This window comes from Siphateles boraxobius, unplaced genomic scaffold (assembly GCF_051911475.1).
Source record: "Siphateles boraxobius isolate OS27281-9 unplaced genomic scaffold, OSU_SipBor_1 6, whole genome shotgun sequence".
Taxonomy (NCBI): Eukaryota; Metazoa; Chordata; class Actinopteri; order Cypriniformes; family Leuciscidae; genus Siphateles; species Siphateles boraxobius.
Window position 1 is genome coordinate 4,281,718 of NW_027509186.1, and position 21,968 is coordinate 4,303,685.

Here is a 21,968-nt window from a genome sequence, read left to right on the forward strand (position 1 = left end):
GCGCTGATCGGCTCATCAGCTGAGATAACGAGCCGTGCTGATAAGCCGCGCCCATTCATTCAACACGCATACACTTAGCGGGAGAGAGTCAATGAATCCATGAACCGTGACAATAATAAATGTCTTTACTGTCACAATTTGAATAAAAGTATTTATAAAAAAAATGTTTTTTTAAATATTACTTTTGAATGGTAATATATTAAGGTTTCCACAAAAAATATGACAACTGGATTAATGATACTGAAAATTCAACTTTCAATCATAGGAATAAATTATAATTTATGGGGTCCATAAAGTATATATTTAAACTATATTCACATAAAAAAAAGTTATTATATGTTGAAAATATTTCACAATATTACGTTTTTTTATTGTATTTTTGACAATTCAATTAATTTAAATTGACAATAATGCAATGATGATAATCTTGGATATTTGAGAAAACGTAGGCCGTTTGAAATGTAAAAATAAATTTACAGATATTTCAAAATTGATTTAACAAGGTACCAACAGATGTTGAATGCTAGATATACTGAAAAATCAGGCTATGAAATGAAAAAGTTTAGTGCTTTACTTAATTAATTCATTAATAATAATAATTTAAAATATACAAATATGAAAGCATTTGATTGTTAAGTTAAACTAATTAATTCAGACGACAAAGGCATTAAAGGGTAACTAAACCCTAAACCAACTTTTTTTAGTTTATGATCTGTACGACATGGGGCTTTATTATTGCTGTTCATTGATTCAAGTAATTGTTTTGACATTTGGGTTTAAAAAGTGTTTTAATTCTACAATATATGGTGTAAAAACGTGTGACTGCTGCCCTCTTCAGGTTGAACGGTGGCTACTGCAGTTGAATTTTCCTATTGGATGTTTGCGGTGGTTCATGAAGTAAGCAGCCACCAGTTAACCACACCCTTGCCTAAAGAAAGACGCCCCCCTCCGCTGCGCTCTGCCCACTTTTACAGCATTTTTCAAATATCGCCAGTGGGTCAGGCTCTGACCAGGGGTTTAGTTACCCTTTAATTTAAGAACAAAGGCAAGGGCCTGTCTTTACGAATGGATCACTGAATCATTGACTTGAATGATTCACTCAAAATGCTGAATCATTCAGTTAAGAAACACCACTGTGTGTTGCTCAGAGATGCGTAACTGTTCTGCAGTGATCTTTTTTTAAACTAATTTAAAAAGTATTCTATTTAAAAGTGTAAGTCACTTATTGCAACTTTGTTTATTGAGTGAATAAAATCCATGTCAAATCTGCAATCGTGCTGATATTCGAGAAACAACACTACTGGCGGTCTCATGTTGCTTAACTAGGCTACATCATAAACTATAAATGTAAAAGCTAAATGTTTACAGCAGTGTTTGTTCTATATGTTTCTTTGTCAGTACTAATTTGTTCTGATTTCTCCATGAGATTCTCTCACCTCAACTGGTGTGGCTGTTACTGTCAATACATTATTCATGATCAACTGAGGCAGTTCAGGTGTTTGTATTTCTGTATTTGTTTTTCTTTTTTAAATTGCTGATTGTTTTTTTTTCTTGGTGTTTAACAAAACCTTTAAAAAAATCAACAGCATCAGTAGGAGAGTAAAAACATTCAAAGAAAAATTCATTTTTTGAAATGGGTAAAAAAACAAACATTATCACTCAGTGAGTTTTTTTTTTAGAATATTGTAAAAACAACAATAACATTACATTCTAGTGCTGTCAAATGATTAATCGCATCCAAAATAAAAGTTTTTGTTTACATAATATATGAGTGTACTGCGTATATTTATGTATACATAAATACAAACACATGCATGTATACATTTAAGAAGAATATGCTGTTTATACATTTAATATAATATAAAATGTAATAATAAAAATATGTAAATGTATACACATGCAATTTTTAAATATATATTAATACTGTATCTGTATTTATATGTACATAAAGTACGTAAACAAAAACATATTTTGGATGTGATTAATGGTGACAGTAAAGGATAGCAGATGCAGGCAGATGGATGTTGTCAGATGTTGCTGACCCAGAGCACAACCAGGACAATAGCCCACGGCGGATTGAATGGAGGTAGGAGCCATGAGGGTGGTTTAAGGGGCATCATCCTGGTGACGATCGACGAACAGGCAGCCGCTGGAAGAGACTCCTTCACAAACGTAGAGCCGAGGAAGCGATAAACTGCCGATGACCCTGGCGACCCACCGACGGAGCCGCAGCTACGACCCCCGAGAAGGAAGCGAGGATCCTGAGGGCTGAAGACGAGCCGATGTGACTGAGAGCGGAGGTGACAACTGGGGGAAGGCGGAGCTAGCCGGAGCCGAAGAGGTGGAGGGTCGGAGGGCAGTGGACAACCCGCAAGTCCGCAGCAGAGGCGTGGCGAGGTCTGACCCAGGCGAGGTTGAGCGGCCGAAGGTCAACGCTACAGTCGAGGGATGAAGGAGTGCAGAAGCCAGGGCGACGGGTCGAGGTGAGTCTGAGCACTCCAAGGCTGGAGGCGGAGTGACAAGGTGTCACTGTGGCCTCAATGCTTCAGCACTGCAACTTTGAGATCGATTGCTATGTCTTAGGTAAAACACGCCCCCCTCATTAGCATACAGAGCAATAAATGTATACATAAATAAATAAATGTAGACATAAATAAATGTACAAATAAATAAATGTAGACATAAATACATATATACATAATGTGAAAATAAATAAATTTGAAAATAAATAAATGCATAAATAAATAAAAAATAAAAAGAAATGTGGACAAAATATAATTATACATAAATGTGGAAATAAAAGTATAAATAGTCATTTATTTGTTTATTTTTACATTTATTCGCATATTTATTTGTTTATTTATTCATTTATCTATTCATTTATTCATTTTTAATTTCTGCAAGTTTGATCCTCCATATACTTTAAGCGAAGAGGAGAGATTCGCGATTGCACTGAACTCGTTTTAAGTGCAGGCATATTCTCTGAGCGAGCCCAGAGAAAATTTTTACAAGAGCAGAGTGTATCTGAGAGCGAGCGCCATGTTCCCGCACGCGAGCAGAGAGATTCGCGCTGGCGCATTATATTAATGTACTTTCGCGCTACAATAATGCGCTCTCGACATTTGACAGGAAAATACTTGTATTTACCTGTGTCAGCTGTGTTGTCGATGCCTCGAGAGAAAAGAAAGTGCAGAGCGCGAAAGCACCAAAGTGACTGAAGGATTGCCGTAAAGCAGTATCTGGTCGTACGATGTCGATGTGTATGACATCATTGACATTTTAAAACTTTTTAAAGCAAATAAGTGACTCTAAAAAATCTAACACCATGCAATGAGTAATTTCTTTGCATCTCCTTTCAAATACAACATTCAAATTACTAGACAAAAAATTATATCCTGAGAAAGGTGGATTTTGAGGGGTATAGCTCCGATAGACCTCCATTCATTCTGCACTCGTCCTGTGAGCGCCCTCATATGGAGCCAGAGTGGAACTGCAACCAGTTCAGAAGCCGGAAGTTTACTGAGAGTGAAATTCTCCCCTTATTAGACAGTCTCTGGTTTCATGTCGTTTATTTTGTCATTTCTAACAGTCATTGTTCCTCTCTCTGTGTATAAGTAGCCATATTGCTTCCATTGTCTCTTGTGTAGCTTTGTTTGTTGTAACTGCTGTTTGTTGAGTTTTTTGTTTAATGATTTATGTTCAAGTTTATGTTGCCAAGTCTTTGTTTTCTTTTTGTATCTGTTTGTATACGTATCAGAGCTTTAGCAACAAAAAAAAATCGTTCTGTTATTTTAATTTATATACTATTATTAGAACCGCATCTCCCATTTCTACGTGCATCTCGAAGCCGTCCCGCCGGAGGTTTAAATAGCGGAAGTGACGCAGCAGGTTAGAAGCAGCCGTTGGTTGTGTTGACATGGAGGCGATCAAACAAAAGTCTCTCGTCAGCCTGTGCTCCTGTTGTCCGCGGCGAGTGAAAACCTTCCTTTAGTGAACTTTGATAATATTTGTCAGAAGTTGCTGATGATCTGGGAGAAATGAGGAGGAAAGCGAGTGTTTTGAGGCTCAGTCCGAATGAGGAGGCTCAGCTGGTGCGCGAGGAGCTGGAGAGCCGGAGGAAACTGCGCCTGCAGCAGGTCAGAGGCATTTAAATATACATATAAACTATAAACACAACTCTGACACACACAACCAGTTCTATCGGTTTAGTTATCGCTTTATATCGAGTGTTGGCTTTGGCTTGAACACTAGAGCAGGGCTTTTCAAATGCTTAGATGCCTCAGATCCCCATATATGATCATTCTCCTGCGAGGAACCCCATCCTAAAGTTAAAAAGACAGCTAACATTATATATTTATATCTATAAAGACCCATACTGTGGAAGAAATACTATAAATGTCTGTAAAATATAATTTGGAAATGTATTTTAGTCCATTAACTTAATGCCCCCCCCCACCACACACACTCGCTCACACAGCGGCCTTAATTTGTGGTCGGGTGAATTAAGACTAAGACATTTTAAAAGACTAGAAGAATTCCTGCTTAAACTCAAAATCAGTCTTCAAGAACAAAACATATAAAAATATATTTACACTAAAAAACACAAACAAAATAAGGAGCTGATACAATAAAACGGGATGTTTAAAACCCATGTCATTACCTTCCGCCCTGTAAAGGCCAAATTATACTTCTGCGTCGAGTGTGCGCCGTAGTTTACGTCGTAGGCTACGCACGTAGGCGACGCCGTCGTGAGCATTTATACTTCTGCGTTATGTCTGTGTTGTCCTGCAGTTACAGCGCCGAAACGCTAGTTGGCGGGGGAGGGTTGTAATGTTCCACTGTGTTTAGATTCTTCGCGGCTGTTTTGAGTTTAGGCTAGCCGACTACAAGCAATGGCGACTGAAAGAGAGCAGATCATGTTGGAGTTGGAGCTTATTGAGGTGTAAAAGAAGTTAATTTTAGTGAAATTACTAAAACTAAAAGGCAGAAAAGAAAGAAGACGTCGGAGGAGATGGTACGTGCAACCCGTGAATCGGTTGAGGCAGAAGGAGGGTGGATTTTCTGTGCTTGTCCGGCCACTGAGAGACATGGACGAGAAAATGCACTTCAGATATTTCCGAATTTCGGCCGGTAAATTTGACGATTTGGTTCGTCGTGTGCAGCCATTTATCGTACAGCAGTGTACACACAGTATGCCTGTAGACATTATGCAGAGACTGGCAATCACCCTTCGAATTTTAGCTTCAGGTGGACGCCAACAGGCTGTAGCAGCTAGCTACAAACTGTCGTCAAGCACAGTGTCTTCCATAGTGTCCGAGGTATGTAAATCTTTGTGGAAAGCACTGCAGCCAGAGTTTCTTCCCTGTCCTTCAGTCGCCCAATGGGCAAATATTGCTGCTGATTTTTGGCGACTATGGAACTTTCCGAACTGTGTTGGCAGCATAGACGGAAAGCATGTCAACATAAAAGCACCACCGCATGCCGGGAGCGACTACTACAACTACAAGGGCGCACACTCCATTGTTCTGATGACTACCTGCGATGCCAGATATCGCTTCACCGTGGTGGATGTGGGGGGATACGGACGGGAAAGTGATGGTGGTATCTTCAAGGAGAGCCGATTTGGTTCTAGGCTTCTTGAATACAAACTGAACCTTCCCACACCAGCCAATCTTCCTGGAACAGGAGTCAAAATCCCACATGTGATAGTTGGTGATGCTGCATTCCCCCTACACAACAACCTCATGCGTCCCTTTCCAGGTATGTCACAGACAAAAATTATTTAATGTAATAGTACTTTGTGTATATGTATATATTCCTGATCACAGCTGCATTGGCAGACAATGATTCCCTATCAATTAATACTGTTTTGTTTTGCTACATAGGGATGAACCTGCCCATGGATAAGCAGACCTACAATTACCGTCACTCCAGACCCAGACGGGTGATTGAGAATACATTTGGCATTTTGGTTGCAAGGTGGCAAATCCTTGGACGACCTCTAGAATGTCTGCCAGACAAAGCAGTTGACATTGTGAAAGCTTGTTCTGTTTTACACAACTTCCTGGCCTACACAGATGAGGTCAGCACACCTGTTAGCAGATACATCCCTGCTAATTTCACAGACACTGACACTACAGGGTCACCTCAGCCAGGGGAGTGGCGCAGAGTGGTGTCAGGGGACACAAATCTTTTGGAACCACTAGATCCATGTCACCTTTCAAGGGCCCGCTCCACCAGAGCTGCAGTTGGTGTGCGGAATGACCTGATGGCCTTCTTTCAGTCACCCCACGGAATTGTGCCATGGCAGAACAACATAGTGTGTCGTGGTCAACTTGATCAGTAAATTGCACTGGTGTAAAATATGCACCTGTAAATGACATGCAACCATGTTAATAAAGACCAGTTTTAAAGTCACGTCATTGTTCTACTATTGTTTACAGTAACCTGCAAAATACGATGTGCAAACAGCAGGAATATAATTTTTTTTAAAGGGCAAACTATACACACAAATGGTCAAACTATGTACAAGATTGTGCAACATGTAAAGGTGCAATGATCTACAATTATTTATATTAAAAATAGATGAAAAAGAGCAAACACACAAATGGGCAAACTGTACATTAATCTTTATTTGCAGTAACCTGCACAATACGATGTGCAAACAGCAGGAACAGACAATTTTTTAAATAAAAAGTGCAAACTATATACACAAACGGGCATACTATGTACAAGATAGTGCAACATATTAAGGTGCAATGATCTACAATTATTAACAATAAATATAGATAAATAGATGCACAAGAGAAAACTGTACACAAAAGATAAAAACTATATAACCTGCACATATTGGTGCAAACACAAAATATAAAAAAATGATAACTATATACAAAAATGTACAAAAGATAAAACCTGCACAAATAGGTGCAAACAAGCAAAATATTAATAGATGCAAAAGTGCAAACTATATACACAAATGTACTAACAGACAAATTACTAAAAGATGCAAACTATATACAGATAGTGCACAGAATTAAACGGTGCAACGTTGTAGAAGTAGGCACAATTGTTTATTTTTCTGCTGCCACTCGAACATGACCTTGGACACATCAAACATTGCCTGCGCCCTGTGCTCCTCCGGCACCCTTCGCAGCATATCAGCAACAGTGTGCCAAAACCGGTCGCTCTCGTCATTTCCTTGACTCAGTCTCTGTCGCAGCTCCACCGCCGTTCCTCCAACTGAGCCTCCATCCGAGCAACCTGCATTTGGATCCAGTCATCTTGTTCCTTCCTCTTCCTTTTCTGTGCCATCCTTGGACTGGGGGACATAGAAGATGGCTGTGGGGACGGAAGAGATGGCTGGCGGGACGGAAGAGATTGCTGGGGGGATGGTGGACTTGGCTGGTGAAAGGGGCTACAACTTGGTTGCTTGTCATTGTTGTTGGCTGGAGGTCTCACAACAGAGCTTGAATCGCTCCCATCCTGTGATTATGAAAGAAATAGCAAATAGTATAAGTTAGTGTTATATACAAGCTGATGCATTCAGTGTTAATTCACAGATTGACAGAGCTATGAATACTGCATTCTCCTACATTGCAAACGCTACGTTGTATTATTGTTGTATTATATCAGCAAGCCAGATATAATTACAATCAATTACATATAATATAAATACAACCCATTACATATAATTATTCCACATGCTTTTTGTTTCACAGAGATATTTTTTTTTTGCATAAATCAATACTCCATTTACGGCATGATAGCATTGCTAGTTAAGTTAGCTAACCTAAACACAAAAGAGGTTTCACAAAGGGCGTGCATTATTTACCTTATCGTCAAAGTTTGACTCTGTAAGCCGGTGTTTCACGTGAGGTGCCAGCCAAGAAATAAATAAGTAAAACGCCGGGACTTTTTTCCCTCCTTGTGGCGAGTTTTTTACGGAGGCGAACGTACTTGTCTCGAGAGTTCTTCCATCTCTTCATACAATCCGCTACATCCAAACCGACGTTGGAGGAAATCTCTCTCCACGAATTCATTGCCATTTGGCAGTCTTTGTATTCTGCTGAAGACGAGTCATACAGATGACTGTATTTCCGCACCTCTTCAACCAATCGTTCGGTCACTTGGTCCATTTCCATGTTTCTTTCGCTGTACTTCTGAATTTAAAAATGGCGGGCGGTGCAGAAGAACCTATGAGAAGAACACACTGGAAATGCGTAGGAGGAAACACGATGCTACCAAGCCGACCAATCACAGATCTTGTGGTCCGCGTCGTCGCGACGTGTAGCTACATTTTTGATGAGGTGCGCGTCAGGTTACGGCGAAGGGTACGGCGTATGGTACACGTCTGTGCGTATGCTACGCCGTACCTACTACGCGAACCCGATGCAGAAGTATAAATTGGCCTTAACGTAGACTCGTGAGTTTCTAACGTACACCAATGACTGTTCAGAAAATGGTCGGGGGAGGGTTTTCCGGAAGGACAAAGGGAAGAGGGGAGAAGCATACCTCCGCAGAAAACGGCTCTTAAAACATGATCACCCACCAGAAAATGACAAAAATCATTCTTATTGTCTGATAAAATAATGAGTTACAAATTGCAAATATTTGTTCTTTTTAAGGGATATACACGTTATATGAGGCACTTTTATCCGACAGCGGCACCCTCATTGAACCACCTCAAGTTAAATTAACGTTAATGTTAAATGCATATAAAGAAATATGGACTATGAAATTGCGAGGCATTATGTACAAGCTAATCATGGTTCTGTAAGGCCGTCTAACTCGATCCAATGGCGGTATTCGAATTAGCGGTGAAGGTCTTTGCGTGTTACTGTCTTTTCTCGTGGCAAAGTATTTTTGGTTAAATGCAATACATTTTATCTTATGTATTAACTCGTTTCATCTGACTCCATAAAATGAAAAGGTTTTTCAATGATATCTGTGCCTCACTAAAAGTGAGCGAATGTTTGACTATTCCGTTTAACTCTTCAATGAAAACAATGTCAGAGTCAGTTAAAATAATCAAATGTAACAATTTATTATGTCAGGTAAATGTATCATGCCAATTTCATAATCAATTCAAAGATAATCGATACAAAACATCAAATGCTCTGGAATAGAGAGAAGATGCAAACCCGACTTTAAGAAATACATGAGGCTGAGAGGTCTTCCTCTCAGCCTCACGGACCGATCTGAAGTACAGAAAAGGCCCTGAGCTCTCGCTGCGTTTCATTATATACCCAGACCTCATTTCAAATCTAAACATCATTCACAGTGGAAATTTACCTGTAAGTCACCATTTGCTAGCAGTGGAAAATTAGCATTCAGTCAAATGGTCGAAGGTGTTAACTCAAAGACACACTCTCCAGTATTGGAGGGTGTGGAAGATATTTCTTAACTTCCTAAGAACTTTATTACCTTTTGGGTTTACTAATTTGGGAATGAGACATTTTTACCAGTCGTACCGAGACATTTCAAATAATACCAAATATGTATAAAACTAGATCATAATCATTCACATTAAACCATTTAGATTCTTGTGTGAGTTTGGGAGATCTCTGCCAGGATGAAGAATGGGGGACAGAAATGTAGATTAGGATGAGGGAGGTGAGACCTTCGTCTCAATAGTGCATGAGGGGGAGTTCAAATGTTAATTTCCTTTGTTTTCTCAGAGAGTGGCCCTCTCTTAAAGTCCTTCAAGTTTTTCCAGTCTTACAGATTGGCCTCTTGACCATGTGGGTCAAATTCAGATGAACACTTACGTGGTCACAGTACGACGGTTGTTGTAATCCTCGAGACGTAACTCAAAAATTGTCTTTGCAATGTTAGCATCTGTAGAAGCTCAGAGGGCTTTGTTCAGCTGCAGAACGCCTGGTCTCACCAGGTGTATGTAGCTTGAGTTCAGCAGGTGGATGAATGCGTTCAGGTTTTCTTCTTGCATTTCAGCCTAGAATGTGAGCAAAGTTCATAGAGTCAATCTGGACCTTTGTGACTTGTTCAGTCGACGTGTCATTCCTTTCATAGAGAAACTTCTGCTTCTCTGGCACCTTCCCCATGATGATAATCTGACCCTTCTTGACCAATCCTGTCACCTTCAGCGGTGTGGTTGTCTGGGCAGACCTCGATGGATGAAGGGGCTCTCCTTGGCTTCACACTGCCTTGTGTGAGACATCTGAAAAGCATCTTAAATGTCCGCTTCACGATTGAACACATATGAACTTGAACTCGTGAAGAAATGCATAGAAACGCATAATAGAACAAAACAAAATCATGTCATGTTCACTGTAAAATACCATGTTCTTGTCAGCAAGTGCGAATGGTACATCTGTCTCATATGTTTCTCAAGGTCCTGAATGGTAAGGATGTCTCATATTAAATATCCAATTCTTAAATATATATATTTTTTGGTCTGAATTATATAAAGAAAATGCAGCAAGAGGTCAGTGTAATCAAAGCAATCAAATAGATTCTATGGATCAAGAAGTCATGTAATAACAACAATACTATTCAATAAATGCATATGTATATAATAATCAGTGTTTGTTCAGGAATCTTCCAATGCAAGCCACTTATGCAAATCTAAGACTTGGAACATGCTTAAATGTATTCAAGAATGGAGATTGTTCATTCCTTGCAACAGGTGCGAGAGTGTGTGTCTGTGTGTGAGTGTGAGAGTTTGTGTGAGAGAAAGAGAGAGAGAGAGTGTGTGTGTGTGTATGTGTGTGTTGTTGGCTAAGTCACAGTCAATGACAGGGTTGAATTGTAAATTCTGTAATTGATTGAAGCTCGCACAAAGCGATCTACTTAGTTATGATGTTTCTGTTATTAGTGGTTTGTTGAGAATTCAGGGGCCCTCTGATTTTCCAACCACCCTAATAACATTCAGAAAATTTTAACATTTTGAAAATTGAATAGCAGGTCTGTCTCTGCTTATAATTTGCATCATCGATTTGTGGCTGTGGCCATTCATATGTATATTACAGTGTTTTTGTGTGAGTGTTGTGAACGGAGTATGCTATGTGTGTCTCTGTTAGACTGTCGTCATTGGATCAGCTCTATCATCCTATATGTGTGAAGCTATCCGGATCTGTTAGTGTGAAATTGTACAATAGGTCTTTAGTGAGGTGATCTTCCCATGATGTGTAGTGTTCAGCCTGGATAGATTTGATCTATTCCAGGTGATGATGATGTGAGGGTGTAGTGATGGAGGAGTGTGTTCAGTGTTCATGTCTAGGAGATGGGTGGAATCTAATCTATAATAATTGTGTTGTAAATTTAGTTCCAATTGTATACTGGGAGGCCATGCTTATATAGTGATGTGCTATTGTGAGATGTTAATGGCCTCTTGAAGTGTCTTTTCACCCATCTCCCGAGTCTCAGGTTATGTTCTAACAATCGTGAGGTCCGGCCCGTCCTGGCATCCGTCCTCCGAAGGAATTGCAGAAGTAAACCTGACAGAAACAAATGCAGAGAGGACCACAGTTAATTCTGACGTTTTCAAACAGTTTCAAATTCAGACATGTGGAATTATTTTGCTTGCTCCATTATCATGTCCATTGCAATTTTAATTCCAGTTGTCACATGAAACAGAGTTTCATTGATCAGGTCTGAATTATTGCTGTTGTTTCTGTGCAGTGTGTGACACCTAAAAGCTGCTTCTGCAGTGGAGCCTTCACAGTCTGCTGTGTCATGAGCATTAGAGATCCCAGTTCTGCTGGGGAAATTTTCTGGATTAACCAGAGTTTTTCTCACTCATATTGTTATGAGATCAAATGGGTCGATGCCCATGGCTTTATTTCAAAGTTGCTCTCTTTACAGTCAGATCTGTGGGCAGAAATTAGTTCACCTGTTTCGGCGTTGCCTGCCTAGCATTTGCTTTTCTGTGGTGTCATTCATACGTGTGCAGATCTCTTGTGACATGCAAAAGGCTGTGATACTTCTGTTCACACCCTCCTTGTAAATTTACTTCTCTGATCAGATTCAATTTTAGTTGGTGCGTCCCAGTTAATGATGATTTGGTTTTCTATTACCTGTGCCACACTTCTGGTTGTGTTTTTGTAAAGGCAAAAAATAAAAGCACATCCCCTCCCCTTTTGGCACTGGGTAGCAGGCCAACGAAATCGAATTGAAAGGATTAATGTCACACTTCTCCAATTAATGCCCTGCTTGGCGATTACAATATAATGTGTATTATAATTTGAGTTATAATACAATTATATTATATTAAAAGAATATAAATTAAATTATATTGTTTCTGGTCTCTAAAGAGTCTCTGGAACAACTTAGTTGTCAAAGTGTCAAAGCTGTACTGGTCCGTGCATTGTATGTACAACAACGGTCAGGCTGATAGCCAATGAGGAATTGTGTTGTTGTTAACACCCAATGAACCGCAAGCACATGCTAAACACATGGTCAAATCTCTGCTCATTCTCATGTCAATACATTTGAATATGAAAAGGTTTCTTGGCTCAGGGCTGATTAGAAGCACATTCGCGGTTTCTGATGTAGATTTCAAATGCCTGTTCATTTAATTTAGTCTTTTTAAAGACTACATAAAGGCAACGTGGCCATTTTAACGTTTGATTATTCTATTTACTCTATTTTATATTTTCCCCGTTTTTAGATTAGGAAACTATGTCGCTTAGAGGTCCTCACGTTTTCTGTCTTAACGTTGGTCTCACGATCACAATCCGATCAGTTTCATCACAGAACAGAGGTAATTGGCTATATACCTGAGATTTGCCGTATTCACACGTACACAATCAAAGACACTTTCATAGCCCCCATGGAATTGCATCTGTCTGAATTTAATTTAGTCACTTTACCTCAGTAGAGGTTTTGGCCACTATTAAAGACGCTAGTCGACCAACTTCACTTCTCTTATAATGGCTTTGGAATGGCCAAGCCCGTGGTGTCCCACGTCACATTTATCTGAAATAACGCTAAACCAAAATAGACAAAGCAGACGCACCCGAATCTAGGTCGGTCAAACAGCATTTCGCTCTTCTAGACGGAAATAACTCGTCTTTGCAAACCAAGTACACTTGAACCTGTGTAGAATATTGGTCGTCACCAATCTGATCCAAAAATTGCGGTAACATACGAATCCGTTTCTAATTGGGAAAATAATTGTAGAGCAATTCTGAATTAATTCAAACGTAACCCTTTATAAATGTAGGCGAAAAACAGCTCCCATAGAATGGAGAGGTCCCATATAATCATTTTTTGGGAGACGCATGGTCATAGCATTTAGCTTAGCCTTGGACGCATGGTCATAGCATTTAGCTTAGCCTTGAAATCTAAATTTTAACCTGTGATCATAATGTAATCCTGTTTTTTCCCAAATTTGCTTTTCATAAACAAAAGCATCGACTTGCCTTTTTATATAAAATCACACGTTTTCCGATTGTTTACAAACTTAGAATTTTCTTTCTGTTGTTTGCTCATTTTTAACCACGTGTTGCTCGTTTGTTTCAACATGCAACAAAGGAGAAAACATGCTGACTTTAAATCTTGAGGCTCAAATTTACAGCTCTTCATCGAGTATCAGAATATAATTTGGAAGATGTTAACCAATTTAGGTTTCGTTTCTCGTTGCGTATAGGCAAACAAGGATATCTTTAAAATCTATTAACAAGGGGTTTCTTTCTTCATCTGCGCCGCCACTATCACGTCCTCGCGTGTTTCAGTTCCGGACTAAACAAATGGCTTTCCGATCCGTAATAATGCAAACAACATTTTTTCAACACTTCTCAAAAGGGAAGAAAAAGTTGACTTACCATAACGGCAGAAGAAAGAGAAGATGTTCAAACCTCAAGTTGATTTCAAAAATCCCAATACTTTGCTGGATAAGACGTTGCTCGCTTGTGATGCGAGATCACGTCGGGGTCACCACTTTGTAAGGCCGTCTAACTCGATCCAATGGCGGTATTCGAATTAGCGGTGAAGGTCTTTGCGTGTTACTGTCTTTTCTCGTGGCAAAGTATTTTTGGTTAAATGCAATACATTTTATCTTATGTATTAACTCGTTTCATCTGACTCCATAAAATTAAAAGGTTTTTCAATGATATCTCTGCCTCACTAAAAGTGAGCGAATGTTTGACTATTCCGTTTAACTCTTCAATGAAGAGTCCTTCAAGTTTTTCCAGTCTTACACGCGACAGGTCCTCAGTTCAAAACTGGGTGGAAACAAGTGGAGGCATGTTAAATATAAATGCTGCAATTCGCTACAAAACCCTTACTTTTGAGACAGGTGAAGGCCATCGTACCAAGGAGCTGTAGGCAGATTGCCATGCCGAATAACCTCTGTTCTGTTGTTTGTGGAATTTACAAACTGTCACACTGCTTGCAGAGCAGTTTATGGGAAGGAGGGATCTTCTAAAAAGCACATCCGTCTCAACAATAGGTTTCTGTAGTGTAGTGGTCATCACATTCGCCTGACACGCGAAAGGTCCTCGGGTCGAAACCGAGCAGAAACAGTGGTTGGATTCTGACAGAAAATGTAAACTCTTTGCCACGCTAGGTGGGTGCAGCGCTCATTTCCTTTATATGCTTTTTAATAAGCGTGCACCTAAAGATTTATGTCTGCAACCTGAAGACGTGTTTGTAGTGTAGTGGTTATCACGTTCGCCTCACACGCGAAAAGTCCCCAGTTCGAAACTGGGCAGAAACTGTGGGTGGTTTTTGCAAAAATTTCGTATGCGATTTTCTGTTGAGCAGGTCAGTACACTTGCAGGGATGTTTGTGGTTTAATCTCTTTAGAAAAGGACAAAAATAAAACAAATGACCATTGAGGTTTCCTGTACAGTAATATAAAATGTTCGGTCTGCCAACAAAATTAGCAGCTTTTTGCCATGTTAAAAACACTGGGCAGTCTATAGTTTCAGTCGCTTTTGAACAAGCGTACCCTAGAAGCGGTGGGACTGATGTCCAAATCAAGTTTCCGTAGTGTAGTGGTTATCACGTTTTCTTTACGCGCGAAAGGTCCTCAGTTCAAAACTGGGCGGAAACAAGTGGAGGCATTTTAAATTTAATGCTCCAATTCGCTACAAAACCCTTACTTTTGAGACAGGTGAAGGCCATCGTACCAAGGAGCTGTAGGCAGACTGCCATGCCGAATGACCTCTGTTCTGTTGTTTGTGGAATTCACAGACTGTCACATTACTTGCAGAGCAGATTATGGGAAGGAGCCATCTACTAAAAAGCACATACCATGATATCACGTTCGCTTTACACGCAAAGGTCCTCAGTTCAAAACTGGGCGGAAACAAGTGGAGGCATGTTAAATATAAATGCTGCAATTCGATACAAAACCCTTAATTTTAAGACAGGTGAAGGCCATCGTACCAAGGAGCTGTAGGCAGACTGCCATGCCGAATGACCTCTGTTCTGTTGTTTGTGGAATTTACAGACTGTCACACTGCTTGCAGGGCAGATTATGGGAAGGAGCCATCTTCTAAAAAGCACATCCGTCTCATCAATAGGTTTCTGTAGTGTAGTGGTCATCACGTTCGGCTAACACGCGAAAGGTCCTCAGTTAGAAACCGAGCAGAAACAGTGGTTGGGTTCTGACAGAAAATGTATACTGTTTGCCACGCTAGGTGAGTGTAGCGCTCATTTCATTTATATGCTTTTTAATAAGCGTGCACCTAAAGATTTATGTCTGCAAACTGAAGACGTGTTTCCGTAGTGTAGTGGTTATCACGTTCACCTCACACGCGTAAGGTCCCCAGTTCGAAACTGGGCGGAAACTGTGGGTGGTTTTTGCAAAAATTTCGTATGCGATTTTCTGTTGAGCAGGTCAGTACACTTGCAGGGATGTTTGTGGTTTAATCTCTTTAGAAAAGGACAAAAATAAAACAAATGACCATTGAGGTTTCCTGTACAGTAATATAAAATGTTCGGTCTGCCAACAAAATTAGCAGCATTTTGCCATGTTAAAAACACTGGGCAGTCTATAGTTTCAGTCGCTTTTGAACAAGCGTACCCTAGAAGCGGTGGGACTGACGTCCAAATCAAGTTTCCGTAGTGTAGTGGTTATGACGTTTGCTTTACACGCGAAAGGTCCTCAGTTCAAAACTGGGCGGAAAACAAGTGGAGGCATTTTAAATTTACTGCTCCAATTCGCTACAAAACCCATGCTTTTGAGACAGGTGAAGGCCATCGTACCAAGGAGCTGTAGGCAGACTGCCATGCCGAATGACTTCTGTTCTGTTGTTTGTGGAATTCACAGACTGTCACACTGCTTGCAAGGCAGATTATGGGAACGAGTCATCTTCTAAAAAGCACATGAACCATCAATAGGTTTCTGTAGTGTAGTGGTCATCACGTTCACCTAACACGCGAAAGGTCCTTGGTTCGAAACAGTGGTTGGATTCTGACAGAAATTTTAAACCGTTTGCCACGCTAGGTGGGTGCACCGCTCATTTCCTTTATATGCTTTTTAATAAGCGTGCACCTAAAGATTTATGTCTGCAACCTGAAGACGTGTTTGTAGTGTAGTGGTTATCACGTTCGCCTCACACGCGAAAAGTCGCTTCGCTAGAAGAGGTGGGAATGAGATCCAAACCAAGTTTCCGTAGTGTAGTGGTTATCACGTTCGCTTTACATGCAAAAGGTCCTCAGTTCAAAATTGGGTGGAAACAAGTGGAGGCATGTTAAATATAAATGCTGCAATTCACTACAAAACCCTTACTTTTAAGACAGGTGAAGGCCATCGTACCAAGGAGCTGTAGGCAGACTGCCATGCCCAATGACACTAGGTGGGTGCCGAATGACCTCTGTTCTGTTGTTTGTGAAATTTACAGACTGTCACACTGCTTGCAGGGCAGATTATGGGAAGGAGCCATCTTCTAAAAAGCACAACCGTCTCAACAATAGGTTTCTGTAGTGTAGTGGTCATCACATTCGCCTAACACGCGAAAGGTCCTCGGTTCGAAACCGAGCAGAAACAGTATAACAGAATAATATAATTACCTGCATCTAAAAGAAACTCCTCAGATGTTTTTTCCTTCACTGTCACAGCACTCGGAGTAGAAAAACATTGAAAAATGAAAGTCTGGGGGGTGGCCTCTGGTTCAGCAGCAAGAGCGGTCTCAGCAGAAGAGGAATCCTCTAAACATTTCTGAAATTCAGCAAAATTAGTGTAATATGCGAGCAAGAATTATAAAGTATTTGTTTTTTAATAAAAAGTCTGTTATCAAAGAACTTTAAAGGCTTACCTGAGATGGAAATGAGAACTGAGTGCCAGATGAAGACTCTTCTTGCATCCCTAGGTCTGTCTTCCTGCTTTTGTGTTTGTCAAAGTCAAGAGGCACAGGTCGACAGCCTGGCTCCACATATTGTAGGCCAAACCTCTCTCTTGTGTCCCAGCTGGAGATGTGGAAGGCTGGATATTTGGGTTGCCCAGTCACTCTTATAGATGCCCTGTTTAACTCCAACATCAAAACAGGGTCAAACACTCCAGGTAAGACAAGCCCAGGCTGTTTCAGGTCCACCAGCCGCTGATAATTCCAGCGTGCGACACCAGTCATACCCTGTGCCTGGAACAGCTCAGGAGAGACGCGATTACCCGTTACCCACTGAGCCTGGTGGAAATGAAACCCCTCTTGCTGTGAAGTGCCTCTGACAGGGATCCAGATGGCCACAGCAGCTCCTTCACCCTTGACATGATTCAGTTGTAGCGTTCCACCATGTCTGTAGAGGATTCCTTCCTCCACCTCAGGGTCACTCAGGCAGCCTCTAAGGATGTGGATACGCTGAATCCACCACAATTTTAGCATCAAGGGTTTAAAAAGGAAGATGTTGTTGGGATCCTTTGCAAGATGGAAATGGTGAAGTACTTCTTCCACTCTTTGGACCAGCTCTCTAGGATGTGGCACTTTTGTCCTGCAGTGCGCTCTGATGTGCTGCTTTGTGGGATTAGCAGGCTCAGTTCCACAGAACTTGTATGCGTTCCTCAGTTTCTCCAGGTCACTCTGATCTACTACAGAGAAGGCAGAAGAGAGGAACTGGCAGAACGAGCTATACAGAGGATGGTGCTCCGAAACACATTCCCTGGTGAATCGCCGCATACAGTTAAACAAGTCTAGTTTAACCACCATGTCCTCATTGTACTTCTGGCAAGCGGCATTTACATTCTTGAGGTTTCCTGATGTAACCTCTGCCACAGTAGCTTCAGTGGTCCTCCAAGCTTCCCACTGCTGGTGCTCATACTGTCCTGGGTCCATCACTCTGAAAGCAGCACAGCAGTCCCTAAGTACATAAAAGGGAAATACATTTTAATGTATTCATTACCTTTGCTTACACATCTTGATGTGATGTGTGATGAGATGTGATTATTCTTACCTGTCCACCCACTGGTACTTGGCCTTGGGTATGGAGAGCTCCACACTGAGGCAGCCATCTGCGGCGCCATCTTGGTTATAGAACAAGATTTATCTGACGCTTTTATCCAAAGCGACTTACAATTGCTATATTTCACACGCCTCTGGAGCAACTAAGGGTTAAGTGTCTTGCTCAGGGACACATTGGTGTCTCGCAGTGGATTCGAACCCCGGTCTCTCACACCAAAGGCATGTGTATTATCCACTGCGACATCACCACCCCTATATGCCAGCAGCACTGTAGCGATTGGCCATCCCACAGTACATTGACGTCAAGGATTGCTCACTCTCAGACTGCAGCATCACCCAGGACAGGATCATCCAGTTCTCGTTCATCACAGCGTAGGATGACATTGTGCCAGATGAGAGGGTCACTTTTCTAGCAACTTTGCGTGTGTGATCTGATCTGAACACCTGTCCAAAAGTTCCTTGAAGGAGCTGAGTGAGAGCTGCCTCTTGCCGGTGATATTCCTGAAGCAGGCACTCCACCAGATAATGTGCAGACACAGACACCCCATGCCACCCATCAGTATCTTCTTAACCCCCAAACGAAGCAGGTGTGTCATCCTTCCTCAATGCTCCTGTGATGGTTTCCTGGCCATACAGCCCTGCTTCAGCATCCCTGACGTTCTGCACAATGAGAAGGTAAGCCAGGTGGGCTCTTTCAAACTTAAGGTGAAGCACCTCAGACAGCTGGTTGGCCATGTCATTAGGGGATTTTCCAGAGCGCCTCAGTTCATCCATCACAGTTTTACAGATTGCCTTCTTATGGGTGAGGAAGGCTGGCAAAATGTTTCTGAATCGCTGTGGTAGCATGTCCACCCACTGAGGTTTATCAGCGAACCAGTATTTTTTACATGCCTTACAGCACAGACGTGAAGCAAGGATGTAATATTGCCACACCTGAGGACACAACATGAGGATTTGGACAGCTGTAGAGACAGGGCAGGATGTAGTTGTTTCTAACCCTTTCATTTATACTGTGCTCAGGTTTCCAAATGAAAAAGGGATGGAGCTGGAAGTACATTGGTGACGGAAGGCCCATGTTTGTCTCTATAAGCTCAGGCTGAGGTGGATAGCGCCACAAGGAGACCATATTCATTAGGTGTCTTACTAGGTGTGATCCTGGCCAGAGCCCCATGGACTCCATCTCTGTTTTCATCCAAATTCTTTGATGAAGAGAGCAGTTCCAGTGGCTAATATCTTGCAAGTAGCTAGTAACAGTTGCTTCCGTCTGTGCAGACGTCATTGATGCAGGAGCTGTAGGTGGTGATTGTGCTGCAGGAGGTGGTACAGAGCCATCAGTCTGTGAAGAAGGTCTACACACAGGAGCTGGTGGACTGGGAGAACTAGAGACTGCATGTGATGGTGGTGAAGGCTGTGGCAGAACTGCACGGAACACAAAGCAAAGGAAATAAATGCATATATATATATATATATATATATATATATATATATATATATATATATGCATGTATAATACATTTAATGCACGTGTGTTTAACTGTCTTTACTTTTTTTGTTCAAGTAGCTGGGAACAGGGGTTTCAGTCAGTGCAGACGGCATTGGTGCAGGTGGAGGTGCTGATTGTGCTGCTTGAGGTGGTATAAAGCCTTCACCCTGTGAAGAAGGCCTACACACAGGAGCTGATGTTGATGGAGGTTGCGGCAGACCTGCAAGGAAAAGCACAGGGAGGAAATTAAAAACATATTAAAACACTGAATGTACATGATATCTATTTGATTGTCTTGACTACATTAAATGACTAATCATTATTTATTATTTTATTCTATGTATTTTTTTATTTATTCTAGTAATGCACATTCTGATAATGTTCAAATGTCTGTAAGTAAACAGTCAACTTTTTCACAACAAATAAAAACAGTTTAAATAGCATGCATACAATTCATGAAGTGCACTCACCCTCACCACTGGTATATTCAAACCTTAACGGTTAACTAGAACAAAAGAACATGTTTTTTAGAACAGGCAAGAACAGTGCCAAAACAACAAATAAGATAATTGAAAATCAGAAATGGAGGATAAGTCTGTATTTAACCGAATAAGCCTCCAAAACTGATGTGTAAAGTAACCTGTTGTAGATAAGACTGTGGATCCTGTGGCTGCAGATGATCCTGAAAATTAAGCATTATAATTTGAGCGTTTTCTCTCCAGTATGTACAATTTTATACCAATTTTATAAGAATTTGACATGGGTATATATAACACACATGACATGATACTTGATTTACTTACTCAGCTGTGTGAGATATTTTGTTGGAGAAATACTCAGCATCATCTTCTCCAGTTCTTCATCCTCCTCCATTACTATAAAATATAACAAATGCATCAGTAGCTAGGCAGGCTTTAAGAATCAATATAAGCAAACTTGCATGAATTTTATTAACTCACCAGGCTGATCAGAGTCAGTAATGGAAGGAACAGGTGGTCTAACAGCGGAAGCTGATGGTGAGGGCATCGGAGGAGTGTTTTTGGTCATCTGTTTTTGCTGCTGTTTTAAAAGATACTGCTGCAAATTGTACATTTTGCTGCCTGGCACACACTTCTGCCTCATTATAAAGAAAGCATATCCGTCTGCTCTGGTATCCCAAATCTTACTCCAAGTGTCTTGTGCTCTGGATCCAAATCCAACAGTATTGTCATCCTCTGTCAAAACTGGCACTGCATCTGGCCTTTGAGACAGATACTGTTTAAGATCTTCAATTTCCTTGAAGCTTCTTGAATACTCAAGAAAGGAAATGAGGCTATCCTTGCATGGACCCTCTGGGTTGAACTGCCCAGCCTGTTCTTCTTCCTCAACCTTATCGGACAGGTACAAAGCATAGCTGACATCATTTTCTAATAACCACTTGAAAGACTTGCCCTTGTACTTGCCGAACTGAAGAATGCACTCTCCCAACACCTCTTGCTTGTCAGAGACATCCCCTCCTCTATGTAACACAACAGAACGGGCGTTCAACTTGACCAGATCTTCTCTTTGAGGTGTTGACTTGTCCTGCAGTGAAGGGTTGTCTTTAATTCTTTTTGCCTCTTCTGATGGGTCCCGGCGTAAATGGCCCGACGGGCCTTTCCTGAACGACACTTTGACTTTCCCTGGGAAGAACACTGTTTTCTTCATGATGCTGTTCTGAAATCAGAATGTATTCATTAGTGTCTCAGCATAAGCATTTAAATACTTACAGTAACAAAATGAAATAAGACAGTTAATACTAAAGCATCAGTGATATACATAAAAGAGTTATTTTACAATGCTATAATATTCCATAATATTACTGTTTCTTAACTGAATAAATGCAGCCTTAGAGCACGTACTGTTTATTACATTTGTATTATTTAATATTCATTATTTAAATTGCTTTAAAAATGTATATATGCATATATAAAAAGTTAACAAGTTAACTAATTAAAAATGTTAAATTATACCATTAAATTGTACACATATATATATATATATATAAATTTGTTTCTAATTTAAATGTAATATATGTGTGTGTCTGATATTAATTACATTATAGGAGGACCAAACCCGCAGAAATTAAAAATTAATAAATAAACATG

General features: G+C 40.7%; 2 non-coding genes across 2 annotated transcripts; both read left to right on the top strand.

The window, feature by feature from the left end:
• The first annotated feature begins 14,410 nt into the window (after positions 1 to 14,410).
• trnav-gac (transfer RNA valine (anticodon GAC)) lies at positions 14,411 to 14,483 on the top strand. Its single transcript has one exon. It is a non-coding gene; the product is annotated as a tRNA-Val (tRNA).
• A 2,401-nt stretch (positions 14,484 to 16,884) lies between these two features.
• trnav-aac (transfer RNA valine (anticodon AAC)) lies at positions 16,885 to 16,957 on the top strand. Its single transcript has one exon. It is a non-coding gene; the product is annotated as a tRNA-Val (tRNA).
• Positions 16,958 to 21,968: the final 5,011 nt, after the last annotated feature.